At 34.5% G+C, this 17,240-nt stretch overlaps 1 protein-coding gene across 2 annotated transcripts in view; it reads left to right on the top strand.

Moving 5' to 3' along the window:
- The window catches only part of LOC140447224 (organic cation transporter protein-like), a 261,419-nt gene that overhangs the window by 40,310 nt on the left and 203,869 nt on the right, over positions 1-17,240 (top strand). The gene's annotated exons all lie outside the window — the stretch shown is intronic.

A 17,240-nucleotide genomic window follows, 5' to 3' on the forward strand; every position in this document is an offset into this window, starting at 1 on the left:
CGCCATTGCTTCATCAATATCGTTGCGCCAACTTCTCCGTGGTCGTCCCCTCTTTCTTCTTTCAGGAGGGATCCATTCCAGTACTCTCCTAGGCCATCTGTACTCTGGCATTCTTTTAACATGTCCGAACCAGATTAATTGTTTTCTTTCTATGTCATCATTGATATTTCTCTCCATTTTCATTTCGTTTCTTATTTGTTCGTTTCTAACTCTCTACAGTTTCGATCTACCGCAGCTTCGTCTCAGATAATCCATTTCTGTCGTCAAAAGTTTGTTTCTATTAGCTTTGGTGACGTCCCATACTTCCGAACCGTAAAGTGTAATACTTTGGACTATACTACCGTAAATGTGTTTTTTGGTTTCTCGTCGAATTGTTTTTTGCCAGAGAAGAGAGTTTAAGGCACGGGTCGCTGCTCTGCCCTTGTTTATTCTTTCCCTGATTTCGTCTGCGCTATTTCCCTTCTTGTTGAAAATGACCCCCAAATATTTGCAGGATTGCACGCCTTTGATTTTGTCGTCTTCCAAGACTAGGTCACATATTTCATCTGTTCCCACTGAGAGATATTCACATTTTGTCATATTCATGTTTAGACCTGCCACCTCATATTCTTCTTGCAGTTTTCTTACCATATAGCTAAGATCGTAGCTGTCTTCGGCAATTACTACCTGGTCATCCGCAAAGAAAAGTGTATATAGCTTGTTTTCTTCCACCGTTATTCCCATGTTTCTACATTTTTTTACCCATTTCACTAAGGATCTGTCCAAATAGATTTTAAATAAGGTGGGTGACAGACAGCAGCCTTGTCTTAGTCCTTTTGTTGTTTGAAAAGGAGAGGTGATTTCTTGTCCCATTTTAATTCTTGAGAATTTCTTAAGAACTGCTTAAATGCGCAGGCAAAAAACCTGAAAAATCTTAGCAGGTATATTTATGAACTACCTAGGATCAAGATCATACCAGACCACTGGAATACAGCATTCTCATTCATTAGAAAGATAGCAAAGAGGATATCAAAAACTACAGACCTATACCTAAGTCTACTACCACTCATATACAAGATATTCACAAAGATCATCAACAACAGATTACCAATTGCATTTGAAGCTGCACAGCCAAGAGATCAAGCTGGCTTCAAAAGTGGATTCAGTACCCTCGATCATATTCATACGCTTCGAGAAGGCTTTCGATTCTATATATTTTAAGACAGCAATAGAAGTTTTGATCAACTAAGGCATTCATAAACTGTACATAGAGCCTTTAGCAAATATATACAGACAACCAAAAGTTAAAATAAAAATTCATGAAAACACAAGAGGCATCCTACAAGGAGACGCAATATCACAGACGCAATGTATATATATATATATATATATATATATATATATATATATATATATATATATATATAACGAGTTTATTACAGCTGCCGCCGTTTCTCGCAACCTAGCTTCCAACGCTTGCGATCGTTCCAGTCATCTACTTGTAGACCCCTATCTTCCATTGCACTTTTTACTTCTTGTCTCCACGATCTTCTTGGTCTTCCCTTTTTCCTGCGGTTGGTGGGGATCCACTGTAACATTCTCTTTGGCCATCGTTGATCATCCATCCTTTCTACATGGCCATACCATTTCAGCCTTTTGCATTCTATAGTTTCCAGGACGTCAATATCTATGCCCATACGCTCTCTGATTTCAGTATTCCCTACTCTATATCTTCTAGTGAGTTGGCAACATCTTCTCCAATAATTCATTTCCATTGCTTTTATTTTGGATGCGTCATTTTTATTTATTACCCAAAGCTCTGAACCATATGTAGCAATTCTTTCTATGATACTTTTGTATATCCTAATTTTTGTGTTTCGGGTGATGTGGTTATTCCAAAGTATACTATTCAGTTGACGTATTGCTGAATTTCCTTGACCAATTCTAGTAGCTATTTCTTTTGTATTCCGACCATTGTTTGTAATGTTTACACCGAGATATTTATAGCTATCAGTATTTTGAATTTGTTTGCTTCCTAGTTCTAAGTGCTTTCCTTCACCTCCCACTAGTACGTACTCTGCTTTTGATGGATTAATTGATAAGCCCCACTTAGTATATTCTTTATCTATTTTTCGTAACATGTAGTGGATATCATCTTGATCTTCTGCAAGTATTACTTGGTCATCAGCAAAATGCAAGCTGTACAGTGTATGGTCTCCAATTTTAACACCCATAGGTTCACATTTTCTTTTCCAAATATCCAAAACCCCCTCCAAATAAATCTTAAAGAGTGTAGGTGCAATGCAGCAGCCTTGGCGAAGTCCTTTCATCACTTTTATCTTTTTTGTCACTTTTTGTCCAATCTTTATTACACTCGTCATATCATCGTACAACTCCCTTACAGCATTAATGTAAATCGGTGGAATATTCTTGTCTTCTAGCACCTGCCATAGCTTGGCTAATGGGACACTGTCATACGCTTTTTAAGATCAATAAATACCATGTGTGTCTCCATATTATGTTCCAAACGCTTTTCTATTGTTTGTTTTAGGCAGAACACATTGTCTATACAAGAACGACCAGTACGAAAGCCACTCTGATCTTCAGCGTCTTCCCAGCAATCTTCAATTCGGCTTTTAATTATCTTCCCGTAGACTCTACAGATTGAGTTAGTTACACTAAGCCCTCGGTAGTTCTTACAATCTTTTCTGTCGCCTTTATTTTTGTATAGATTGCTGATATATGCAGTTTTCCATTTCCAGACGCAATGTCATAATGAATTAACACCAGAAGAAATTTAAAAACAAGCAAACTTTATGAAAAATCGGAAGGCTGTAGGACCGGGGGAGTACCCATAGAACTGATTAAATATAAGGTACCCTGACAAATTATTTTAAAAATCAACGAATGGAAAAAAAGTATTTTTGAAGTGTGTGCGCTTTTTTTAGATTACGTATATTATTTAAAAATGTGCTTGTTTATTTAATGATATAAATTAATGAGTTTTATGTAAAATATATTAAAACTAAGTAAAGTTTTTTTATGAAAAAACAAAAAGCTATAGGTACATACATAGGCCTCAAAAGTAAAAAAAGGCATTAAAAATACGGCATTTTTGGTATATTTTTGGTTCAAATCATCAATATCTTAGTAGAGTTAGGAATTTACTATTTGCTTTTAATACACTCATGGACAAAAATATCGAATATTTTGGAATTTTCTAATTTTTGTTTTTTCAAAATAAATTCTGGTCAATCAAGTCGTTTATTGTCAAATAGAGTTTATTTTAACAATGTGTAATGAACAATTTTAAGTTTTTATGCGGAGAAAATTGTGAAAAAAATAAATGTTTAATATTAGATAAATAAGGTTATTTTACCTTAAACTTAAATGATAATTTAAATTGCTTAAACAAGTCGTTTTAACTGAAAGAAGTGCATGATCAGTAACGAGTATTCCCTCCTCTAGCTCTTATTACTGCTTGCATGTTTCTCAGCATGCTTGCAAGTAAATTTTGGGCATAACCTTGGGAAATTGCATTCCATTCATCCTGTGCAGCAAGCCGAAGCTGCTCTATCGTATTTGGAACGGGATTTCTTTGTCGTATGCTGCATTTTAGGTGAACCCATATGTGCTCTACTGGATTTAAATCCGGGCTAAACGGTGGCCAATCCAATCTTCGAATTTGGACCTCATCAAGATAATTACTCACTATGGCAGCGGCATGTGGTCGAGCATTATCGTGCATTAACGTGGATCTTTCATATTCAATGTAACCAACATATGACAAAACATGATCTTGCAGGATGTTTTAAACGTAAGTATCACTAGGCATCCGTCTAATCACTTCCACAAGTGCGGTACGTACCTCCCAACTAATACCTTCGCAAAGAATTATGTCATCAACTCCAAAACTAACGGTCTGGGCGAGACTGCAGCTGGCGATTCGTTCTCCAAGTCTTCTGTAGACGTAGTTTTGACCATCTGGCTTCCATAATAGGATTCTGGTCTCATCAGTGAAAAGAACGTTTTTCCAGTTGTCGATATTCCACTTAATATGTGTTCTTGCAAATTCCAAACGACGAGCTTTATGGTTTTGGAGAAGACGTGGAACTTTGGCGGTGCGTCTGGGCTTTAAGTTTGCTTCTTTTGATCTTCATCTAACTGTTGGTGAACTCACATTAACTTGTCTAATATTTAATAGCTTAGTTCTGAGGTGCATCGATCTCAATGAACGATTTCCTGTAAAGTTAAGAACCAAAAAACGGTCATGAATTGCGGTTGTGCACCTTCGACGTCCTTTACCAGGCCTTCGTACAAAATTTCCTGTTTCGCGGTACCTTTTTAGCGTTTTCGAAACTATAGATTCAGTTCTGCTAAGACGTCGTGCGATATCTTTTTGTGTATATTCTTCCTCGTACAAAATTACAATATGTGCTACATGGGCTTCATCGCAGTATCGAATTGGTGGGATACTTATTTTAACTTAGTTAAATAAAAACAATATTTAATTAAACTTATTAAATTAAACTAAAAATAACCGAATTAGTATGATTTTTGCTTTAAGGGAAGAAGGTTTTTTATGATAAAATGTACGACTGACGCTAACCACTGAATAAACGTCAAAATAAACATCAAAATATTTCAAACCAGTTGAGTACATCAGCCTACTATATGAGTATTATCAGTAATCTAAAATTATTTTGAAATAATAGTGACTACAAAAAAAAATTGGAAAATTCCAAAATATTCGATATTTTCGTCCATGAGTGTATTTACAAAAAGTATAATGACTGAAAATCCAATTATTACAGTCGGTTGTGATAAAAAATAATAATAAAATAATGGCAGCCACATACTTCGATTATTTCGGTATCGTATTGGAAAATGTGTATAGCTAATTTATGTAATGGAATCATCTTGAAAACAATATATGTGACCCAATTGCAATAAAAAATATGATATCTTATAACATGTTTACTTCTATCGAAGTAGAAATATAATACGATAATACAATATATCTTTTTACTTATATTATATTTACTTTTCTCATTCTTTAGATCAATAACTGTATAGCTAAGTGATTATCGTATACTAAAAAAACATATTTGTTCTCAACGAACGATAGAAAATTGTCCGTCGGTCGAAATAAAATATTTTATAGTGATTTAAAGTTTACTTATTTAAAGACTGTAACGTTATAAACGTCACATCTTTATTAATTTATATTTAAATAATTATTTTATTTTAATTTCTTTATTAATTTATTAATTCCTTAACCTCCAGCTTCGTTTTTACTATTTTTTGCTTCAAAAAGTAGTTGGCGCCCTCTGTCTTTCTTTTCTTTCTCTTTCTGTCCCGTAGAATAAATATTCGCCCTCTCTCTTTCTGCCCGGTAGACTAAATATTCTGTTCTATGTTGATAGAAAAGCTAATTCCATCATATAGGAACATCCTATGACATCTGTGCTAACTTCAATTTAGTCTCCCTACTTTCTGTCAACCAACTTTTCTAACGTAGTGGGAATATAATTATGATTACTTGGTTGGTAGAACTCATCTATGTACACATCATATAGATACTGCCAATGCTAAACCTATTAAACAGAGACAGTATACATTGTCACCTGCTATGCAGAAGGTTTTAAATGCTGGAGTGGATAAAATGCTAAAACTTAAAGTTATAGAACTCTTAACTACAAGTACACCGTGGTCTTTTCCTTTATCGCTTGAGCCAAAGAAAGATGGTTCACAACAAGTTTGTTTCGATGGTAGGAAACTTAATTCTGTTACAGTTCCTGATAGTTATCCTATGCCTTTAATAGATACAATTATTTCTAAAGTTAGAGATGCTAAGTTCATATCTTCGATTGATCTTAAATTGAAATTATAACTATGTTATTCTCTCTTGCCAGATTGATCACATCTAAATTGCGATTATGACTGTAGTGTCCATCCAATATAAGAAGTACAGGAAACTCCTTAGCGGGTTTAATGGTACCTATGAAGTATTTAAACCACTGTGTAAATAAATTAGACTGCACCCAACCACTAGGATGAACGGCTGATATCGATCCTGGAGGAGAACCTTTCATAAGTTGCACATTCATATTCTTTCTTGGGAAGATTAACATGGGTGGGATAAAATTCCCTCCAGCACTCATACATGCAATCAAAGTGATCAATGATACTCTCTCAGCCGAAGTCAGCGATGTGATTTGTCCCTTTGCTGCAATTTTATTTTGCACAATGGTTAGGCCTGTTTCATCTACGCTGTAAACGCTACGCTAAAAATTGTATTTATCATATGCTTTTTCCAGATGATCAAAAAATATTTGAACATTCTCTTTGTTAAAGCTAGCTGCCTATCCAAAAAAATTTCCAGCTGGTCTCCTTAAATCCAATATATTTTTATGACGTACCAAGAATAAATCTAGCCAGCTTCTACCAGCTTTTTTAACTGCATAAAGGGATGATTGAATTCATATGATTCAGCCAGATTAAATGCCATTCGGTTGATATCAGTCCGCGTGAAACCATAGAATTTGGCTTCCATTTGAAGGATATAGTCCACCAAACATTTTTCTAAATCTGGGCCAAGAATAGTTCCTCTTCCCAGATTCTTAAGTACTGCTTCATCTGGACTCAGTTCAGTCATTTTTGCTAACCATTGTACTGTCGATCTCGGGACATTATCTCGATCTCGGGACTAAGTTTTAGCTGCTTTTAATGTACCCATCATTTTATCTCTCACCGCTTGAATAGCAGATTTCATGCTATCTGGATCCCAGGACTTTCGTTGTTTTGGACTTACAATACTTTTTCTAGGCATTGTAAAAAGAAGAAAACCCGGTAGACTAAACTGATACAAATATGGGCTAGCTCATATTTGTAGCACCACACAAATATGGGCTAGCTCATATTTATAGCACCACGCTAGCCCATATTGCAACATAATCAAACATATATTCAAATATTAATAACTAAAATGCAACAAAAATTAAAAGAAAAAATAGAAAATATTTCTTAAAATATCAGCCTTTCGCTTACGATGTGTGATCAAATGTTAAATTTATTCTTAGTTTTCACTGAAAAAAAATTGAAATAAAAACATACCTGAAAACTTTCTTGAACAGCGTCAATACTAACATGTGATTGTTTCAACGGTCACTGGACCTAGGTCACTGCAAGCTTTATTAGTTATTATTTTAGACTAAGGAGTGTCTAGTCTAGCTATTGACATATAGATGGTGGTGTGTATTTTATGTTAATTGCACTATCCCATATTTGTACCTTCTCCTCTAACTAAAATTCATCGTTCAGCTGAAGACAAACTACCCATTTGCTTTTTGCCTCATAGACCTAACACTTTTAAAGGATTGTTTAGCACTGTTAGAATTTCTGCACTTGTTAGACAACTAAAGTCAAAAAACTGTTTAGCTGCAGTGCGATTAAACCCTTTTGCTCGGGCCATACACGTATATTATGGATTTCGGAGGCCTCAAGTTCCTCATGCCTGCCCAGAAACGAATACAACCAACACTTTCCATCAATTTTTTTTCTGTGTTAAAGTTATGCTTAATATTGATTCTCTCAGCTTACTTAACTGTCAGCATTCGCATATCAATTATAGTTATACTAAATAACCTCTCTTCTAGAGTTAAAACATGCTTAACAAGCTGTTTTCCTTGTTCAGCATTAAACACTGTCATATCTTCCCAACTTTTTTTACTGTTGCCACTTCAGGGGCCAATGCATTTGTATGAGCTTTTTTGACTTTCCTATCTAGCATAGACTTTGGAACTAAAATGACGACTGAAAACAAGTTTCCTTCGCTGTCCGATTGATAGCAGCACTAGTTGGGTATCTAGGCTAGGTATCCCGTTTATCCGACTATCTTGTTTCGTCCAACTCTCCTCTAAACACTAAGAAATCTACACAGATAAGAAAAACTTTTGAGGGAGCCGTATGTTCAACAGTGGACGCAACAAGCTTCAGGTTATACAGCTACGAGTGACACATTTGAAAAGAAATATTTGCATTTAAACATTTTCTTAACGCAACTGCTTTAACAAACGTTATATTGTTTTGTTTTCTTTTAGTACGACATTGACTCTCTATAATAATTCCAAAAATTATTTTAAAATAAGTAACTACCAATGTGATTCGTCCAAATCAAAACCGATAATGCCCATAACTTGCTATTAGTCAAATTAATTTGGGGCAGGTTATTCATTCGTCTTATCAGCCAAACTAGTTTTAAGTTCTTACATTTTTATTGGTGAGTGTATTGTTTTTTGATATATGTGAGTAAAGCTGAGATATTATTTGATAGAACTGTAAACCGATAAAAATAAACGTGCCTTCAAGACGTGTAATCTATCAGTCCAAATTAAAACCGAGTACACCCAAAACTTGCTATTAGTCAAATAAATTTCAGACAAGTTTTTCATTTGCCTCATCAGTCAAACTAGTTTTAAGTTCTTACAGTTTTATTGGTAAATCAATGTTTTGGGTGTGATTGTGTGTCATTAGTCATACCACTAATAACGAATAGTTGCTGATTGTATTGTTTTTTGAAGGTATGTGAGTTGAGCTGAGATATTATTTGATAAAACTATAAACCAATACAAAACGAACGTGCCTTCAAGACGTATAATCTATTTATACTTCGGAAATTATGCACAATGATCAAAAAGCGTTAAAATGAACTAAAATTTGTTTAATTCTAAGTATATTTTATATGTATAATAATTGTTTCATAGATATATTTAGGAACACGAAGATTTTTTCATCTTTATTTCATATACATAATGAACAAAATAAAATATTTGTCAAAAACTACTTTATTAATTCAATTAAAATATTTGCGGCCCCTTTTTGACTGGCAACCTATTCACAGGCCTACATTTTTTTCAAGAAAAAGTGTTTTAAGTTTAATAGGTGTCCTATAGTAAAGGTGATGTGCTGATCACGAATCTGTATTTAGTTTTTTTCTAGCACATCAGGTTTTCAAGAAAAGTGTGCTGAAAGTTTTCATAGAAACTGCCAAAATACTGAGAAAATGTTTATTAAAACTTTATTTAATACAAAATTACACTGCAAAATTGAGTTTCTTAAAAAAAGAATTCAGTATAACCTACGTTAGACAATATTTGGTTTTTTTTAATAAAACCATTCTCTTTTTCCATGAAACGTTTTGTGATCTTCTTTTTATGGATTTTTGTGACCGAGTCTCTCTTCAAGGTCCAACAGTAATCAGTCATTATTCTTATATCCCATCTTCCTTGGTATCGTCTTTCCATCTCTTTTATATCTTTATGGAACGTTTCTCCCTGTTCCTCGCTGACAGCTCCAAGATTTTTGGGAAAATAGTTAACGTGGGAATCCAGAAAATGAAGTTTGACGCTCAGATTGCATTCCAGTTTTTTATAATTTTCGACCATCTTGGCAACAATTTCCTTATAGTTTGAAGACCTGTTGTTTCCAAGGAAACCGTCTATGACTTCTACACAAAAGAACTCCATGGAACTCCAAGATTTTAAGGTTCGAATTTGAGGGCCTACAAAAATTCCTTCTTTAAGTTTAGCTTCAGAAAGTGCAGGAAATTTGTCGCATAGATATTTAGAGCAGTTACCTTGTTTATCTAAAGCTTTGACAAACTACTTCATCAACCCTAACTTTATGTGAGGAGTGCACATTTTTTGTCCCAGTACAGGTCTTTTTCTGAGTGGCCACTCTTTCTTAACGTAATATAAACTTCGTGTTCGACTGTCCCACTCGCACAAAAAACATGGATACTTTGTGAATCCAGACTGCTGACAAAAGCATGGATATTATTTTGAGATCTCCACAGAGTTGCCAACAATATTCGCTATATTTTATTTTATTTAGCAACAGCTCAAGATTCTAATATGTTTCTTTGAGATGCACGGAGTACATAACTATTATTACATTGTGTAACAAGACACCCTTTAGACTTCTCTTAGAAGAATCAATAAATAACCGGCATGATGTGGAATCGTAATTGTCAGCTCCCAGTTTCATGACTACTTCAGGAATATTATGACAATACACCAGTGAGCGCTCTTGAGAAAAATATTCCGCGAACTCAGTGTATGACCAGGTTCGGGTCGGCGACGTGTAACGACAGAGAGGGGCGATCGATTCATTGTCCTGAGTGCCTTGGGGAATTGAAACGCAACAGCAGTTAAGCATCAACCATTCTTAGACATTTAGAAGAAGACTTAAGGCTGCCACTTTGACTCTCAGACGAGCCAACACAGGGTCCAAATTGAACGCATATCAAAAACAAGCTCGACTTCAGTTTGCTGGAGAACACGTAAATTGGAACCTTGGCCAATGGAGGAGAGTTTTATTTTCTGATGAAAGTCGAATGTGCTTATATAGGAATAACAGAAGACGACGCATCTATTGGAGGCCCGGAGAACGATTTTTTAAATATGCAGTATCGAAATATTGTACTATGGAGGTGGTTCGTGTACGTTTTTGGGGTGGTATATCTTTAAAAGGAAAAACAGAGATTGTGTTCGTGCCGGTGGTGGTCACGGAGTGGATTTGACAGCGGATTGTTACATTACGGATATTCTCCAAGACCATGTTTTTCCTTACGTCGGCTACATAAGCGATGGCTTCATGCTAATGCATGATAATGTTCGATGTCACACAGCGTGGATTACCTGGAAATACCAATAGTCAAGTCTCTTACTAAGTCATTTAGTTCAGCTTAGATAAACCTTTGAGGTTGATCTATCTCAGAATTGAATTCGTTTTTATCATTTTGTTTGTCTGAACTTTCATCTGATTGCTGTTGGATGGTGTGAAGAAAAGGTGGAGGAATGGGGATTCCTGGTCTATTAGATACAGATCGTTTAGAAGAAGGTGAATCAAGATATTGAATTTTTGTGCTTATTTTTTGAATTGAAACCCTTAATATCGCAGGAGCAAAAGTAGCAGTCTCCATGGTTTTTTGGTTCCCTTCATACTATAGGCATGCCGAAAGGTAAAGAGTTACATGTACCTTTTGTCCATTTTCTCAGTAGTTCGACACACTGAAAGCACACTTTGTGTAGAGCCCATAGTTCGTCCTGATGACCAACGAAACATAACAGACTTCATAAGGAAAGCTTATCATGCTTACTTCGGTGTAAACATTAACACCGAAGTAAGCATGATAAGCTTTCCTTATAAAGTCTGTTATGTTTCGTTGAACTTACAATTAAAGAAAGAAAGCTGCAGTATCTCGGACATGTGTTGCGGGGCGAGAAGTATGGCATCCTGCGACTCATAATGCAAGGAAAGATAGACGGCAGAAGAAGTATCGGAAGAAGACGAATTTCATGGCTTAAGAACCTGAGAGAACGGTTTGGATGCAGCTCAAAACAACTATTTAGAGCTACTGCCTTAAAACTTAAAATAGCTATGATGATTGCCAACCTCCGTATCGGAGATGGCAGCTGAAGAAGAAGAAGATGGGCTTAAACCGAATTCATATTCAGAATCAGCGTACCCTTATTAGCTAAGGATACAATGTCAAACTCAAAACACCAAAAATCATGTCGGTCTGTGTATATTGATACACTGATGGTACTCTCCTAATTTTACATGTATTTAAAAATGTGAATTTGATGAACTACATTATAAACGTAGTAATCCTGCAGTGGGATCTTGTACTATTATTTGAAATGTTATCACATACCTTCTCTTAATATATATATGATTTATTTATTTATTTTTGTTTCAGGTAAGAAGTTTAAATCCTCTGCTTATATGAGTAAACTATGTATTACGTTTCTGGGTAGGTAAGTAGTAATAATTACTAAAGTTATTTGTTACCAGCAAAAGTAATAATTGCTTAAAATCCGTAAACTAATTTTCGAAACCAAATATCAGATGTCGCTATTTGCATCTATACGAAGCCATGTTAGAGTTGCTTCCTAAGACAGAAAAGATTTATTTTCACTTTCAGAGCGACTGTGAATAGCCATCTCTGATGATCCTTATTAGGGTGAAATACGTATAAGCGGATACACAGACGCACTGTACGTGAAATCAAATCTTAACTGTCTTCTCCTAATAATTGCTTCTTTTGTTGTTTTTTTATTTTGTAGTCGAACTGATAATTACGATTAGTAAATGGGTTCTTTTTAGAAAATAGCATAGTTAATAAATTTTACAGAAAAGCTAGAAAGTTAAAAAAATAGAAGTTACAAAACTAAGGTTGTTGAACTAGATAAATAATTTTGGACTCATTTCTTCTTCTTCTTTCAGTACCCTGTCCGATTATCGAACGTTGGCGATCATATTGACAATAATAACTTTGTTTACGGCGGCTCTAAATAAATTAGAGGTGGTCTCCTGATACCATTCTCGGAGATTTCGGAGCCAGGATGTTCTTCGCCGGCCTGAGCCTCTCCTTCCGGCGATCTTACCCTGTATTATGAGGTGTAGAAAGTTATACTTCTTTGGATGTCTCATTACATGACCGAAATATTGTAGCTTTCGAATTTTTAGCGTTTTTAGACTCATTAGTCAACCAATACATCTTCTGGTATTTCACCTATAAAGTCTGTTATGTTTCGTTCGTTATTATAGATATATTCGCATATAATATCATAAGAGAGAAAATTTTGCAGGCAATATTTTCGACTGGTATAAAAGCTTGTTGCCTGGCAATTTTCGCGAATAAAATTTTGACAGTTAAATCACGAGATGTCAGTGAGTGATTTTGTCAAAATTTCATAAGCGAAAATTGCCAAAAGGCAACAAACTTAAATAAAACCAGAAGAAAATTTTGCCGGTATATAATTTTCTCTCGAATGATATTCGTCAAGAGTATTTCACGAGACAATTAATGTACCATATCAACAAAACATAATCTTTATTTATTTGTTAACAATATTAAATGTACAATTATTATAAGCTGTAGTCGTTTGCCCATTCTTTTCTACCAAAGCATGATTTTGTGTATTATTGACCTACAGCATTTGGGAACTCGAAGGTCCAGCTTCATTTTTTGTTCTGAGATTTTTGATTAACTTCTGGTGGTGACTGGAATTCAGCTGCAGATATGGTTTTAGAGAGCTTGCATTTGAGTGACTCGTTAATTTAATTAACTCCTGTTCAGAAACACCTTGCTTGAACAAAGCTGACACAGCTTGTGATGGGTAGCTCTTTCGGGGCGACAGACTCAGTAAAACACAGGTTGAAATAAAAAAATAAATCTATTAATTTAGCATATATACAATAAATAAAATAAAATGAATTCTACGCCGTACATACAATAAATAAAAATGAAGTGAATTCTATCTCCCCGTCTGGGCCCCGCGATGGATGAACTCCCCGGCGAACGTCTATAAAAGAAAAGAAATTAATTATTGCTAATAAAGAAATGAAATAGGTGAAGTCGATCACACGCAAACTTATGCTCGCTTCCGCTTCAATTCAGCGGGAGCTTCGAACGCACTCTCAAATAAAATATTCGGCTGTGCAGACCCACGGTAATATTCAATATACAATACCGATGGGTTCCGCTTGGTTAAGGACAGAGTACGATCCTCAATACGGAAATCTCTCTGTCCGGGTTGGCTCGCAGGTTCACTACACCGGCGAGTCAGGGAGCCTAGAGCTCTAGCTACAAGACTGTCTAATTTCGCTACTCACACGCCTTAAATAGCCGTTCCGAATCCCACTTCGTCGTCTCGTTGTAGAAGTGGATGGCAAATATTGACACTCCCACGGTTCGAACTGTTAAACGATCAGAACATCGTTACAAGCTCGACGAGAATGGTTTGTTATTTTATGTTTTTTTGTATTTATTTCAATTTTTTCAGCTAACATTTTTGTCCACTTAGATACGGTGTTGATTCCAAGTGAACAGTTTTTGAACCAAGATCCATCCTTCCAGTTGGGGTGAATGGTGATAAAGAGGCTGTCTGATAAAATCTAGGGTCTCATTTTTCCATTAATTTCAAAAATAATCTAACTGGGCATAAATTTTCGTTTGATGAATTTCTTACCAGCCATTTGCTGCTTGCCAAACTTTTCGAACCGCCTTTGAGGCTACCTCTCGAGGCATAATTCGAGAGAATTTTTGCTACTTTCATTATGGTAGTACATCTTTCAAGCGTAAATTTTCTCACCCGTAGGAACTAGGAAAATTGTTTCTAAATAAAGCTTGATAGTGTAATTCCCAGGTATTTTATTTCCATTACTTGTTCAATACCGATACAATCAATTTCTATTTAACATCTGGTTGGTTCTTTGCTGACTACTATTGTTTTATTTTTTTTAGATGAGATTGTCATATTAAATTCTTTTGCTCTTATGTTAAATCTGTGGACCAGTCTTTGCAGACTATCTTCATCTTGGGCTAACAATATTACGTCGTCTGCGTAACGGAGTATTTTTATTTCTTTGTTTTCCATTCGGTATCCTTTTCCTTTGTTAATGCTTTTAATGATTTCATCCATGAAGAAATTGAAGAGCATGGGGCTCAATGAATCCCCTTGTCTTATTCTGCTGCCTATTTCTATAGGTTCTGTAAGTTGTCCATCTATTCTGACTTCCATTTTGTTGTTTTGGTAGACGTTTTCGATAGTTTTTATAATATTTAGGGGAATTTCTCTATTATCAACAAGATGGATTACATCGTTGAATCTTACTCTGTTAAACGCTTCCTTTAAGTCAATCAGATACAGAAATGCTGGTCTAGTATACTCTAGAGATTTCTCAGTAATTTGCTTTATAACGACTATTGCATCTGTACACGATCTTCCACTACGATAACCCTGTTGTTCATCTGCTAAACTTATCCTCTGATTTATTAGCACTTCTTGTAAAATTTTAGTTGTAAGTTTTAGCGTAGTATTTAGCAAGTTTATATCTCTGTAGTTTTCTGGCTGTTTTTATCTCCTTTTTTAAATAGTAGATTTTAGTTAGTAGTAGAATAGTAATTTTATTAATTAATGTTGTTATTTTTTCTGTCATTTTTTTGTATGAAGAAATTATATCTTCAAAAAATATAAATTTGAATCCACCTGCATTGAAGTTTAGGTACATGTGTACTTTAAATAAATATAAAGTTCAATACCTTCACTAATACCAATTTTTAAAGGGTGTTCTATTAGTACAAAAAACTTTTGATATCCAAAAATAATATAAATGTTAAAGGTGTCTTAGTACATTTTGTAAACTTATCTTGACCTAGTTTAAAGCAGGAACTACGTTTGATTCAAAAGGTAAAAAGATCTTTTGATCACGAAAGCATTTCTCGTTTAAATATGAAACACAAATCCAAGGTTATGGTATAAATAAAAGTATTTAGGTGTCAACATAATGTTAGATACAAGAACATTACGCATTTGAAGAACAACCGTAAGATTTTTTAAGATATTTCAGATTGGAGACGGGTGGGTACAGGAATAAAGTTTTGTTTCTATTAAATATCGAGGCTGAAGTAAATATGATAAGATTTATGTCTAAATATAAGCAAATTGTAGCCATAATGGATGAAAAATAAAGAGGAAATAGCAGGACTCATTCTATTAGGAAATGGGGATTTTTAGAGCAATTCCAAAATTCACTAACTTGAAAAATACGTTTTTAATATCTATATGTCCATTGAAAAGTTTCATTGAGATTACCTTTTTAAGAGGAGGCAATTTTATTTTTTGAAATGTTGGATTTGTTAGTATAAGTTCAAGTTTGGGAGGTTACCACAATTGTCCTCCGGCAGCCTTCTTTGAAAAAGAGAAGCAGAAAATTACTGGAGACACATTGAAAAACAGACAAAGTCATGTCTATATAATAATAAAGAGAAGAAGAAGAAATTAGTGTAACTTATAAATAAAGTATACAAATAAATTTTATTTAAAAACAAAAGGTAAAATTAAAACAATTGTATAAAAATTTATTTATTGTAGATAATTAACTACGAAATTTGCAATAAATGTAATAAATGTTTGTCAACATAATAATGTAATCATGTAAGAGACACGCATACATACTAACCTTATTTTTTTAAATATAATGGAAAGAACATATAGATGTAATTAATGTTGAATAAGTAAATGTTGCAAAGTAGTCCAGGGTGTGACAGAAACAGCGGTTTTAATAACTGTTTGTTTTACTGTTATTAACTGCAATTATATTTACAATCTATTTAAATACAAAAAGTGAACAATTGAAGACCAAATGGAATACTTAAGAAGAATGGAGAGTGCTAAGGGTGGGAAATTGGAAAACCAAGGAAGAAATGGAAGCTAATCCTGGAGTAAACCAAGACTCACTAGGGGATACAGACTAGTTTGTACTAGCTTGTGCTCTAAAAGACCGAAAAAGAGCTAAAACCGCTAAGGAGGTTTGCGTAGTAAATTTAAGAGGCTCTCTTTACGTCTCTACTCCATATACCAATAGTCAACGGATATGACAACATATTACTTTAACTTTCATGCCAATACTTAGGTAGCGACTGTGAAAGATGTTTGTTATTTTCATCAATGTTGTTTAGGCTCGTTCTATTTCCTTTTGATATTTCCGATTGGATATCAGCTCCCATTAATTTATACTACTTCTGAGATAGACCAGTTTCACCGCTCTATCTAGAACTTAATCTTCGACTCGAACACATCAATATATATCGTTTATTTGGAAGAAGAGGGTTACAACTAAAAATTTTCACTTTTTCAGTAGACAGGTTTCAAAATTATCATTTATTTATTTCATTTATTTTGTGCAGTGTTTATTGATTTTATAGAATTTAATAATTGAATATGATAGATTTCTGATCTTTTAACCTTTGTGTCTATACCCAGGTACCTGGGTATCCTTGGTAATTGTTTTATCTGAATCATTGACGATAGTATAAATATTTTTAGTCGAGCTTGGTTTATATCGAATATATGGTTTGTTTCTTTTCAAAGTACCAACTAATGATAAATTACAAGACAACAGGAGACGGGCTAGTGGAAGAGTTGTGAAAAAATTATCCATTGTTATGTTTCGTCCGAAATTTTTGTATCGGTAACACAAATCTTTTACTACGCGTTCACCTTGATTAGTTTCACGTCCAGTCGAATTTTTTCCAGTATAAATTTGTCCACTAAGTGGATACGAATTATTGGCGTCACAAACCTACCAAATCTTGATGCCATACTTGGCAGGTTTTGCTGGCATATATTGCGTGAAACGTGTCCTACCTCTAAAAGGAAATAACTGTTCATCCACAGTAAGAGAATCCG

Source organism: Diabrotica undecimpunctata, chromosome 8 (genome assembly GCF_040954645.1).
Source record: "Diabrotica undecimpunctata isolate CICGRU chromosome 8, icDiaUnde3, whole genome shotgun sequence".
NCBI classification, from domain to species: Eukaryota; Metazoa; Arthropoda; class Insecta; order Coleoptera; family Chrysomelidae; genus Diabrotica; species Diabrotica undecimpunctata.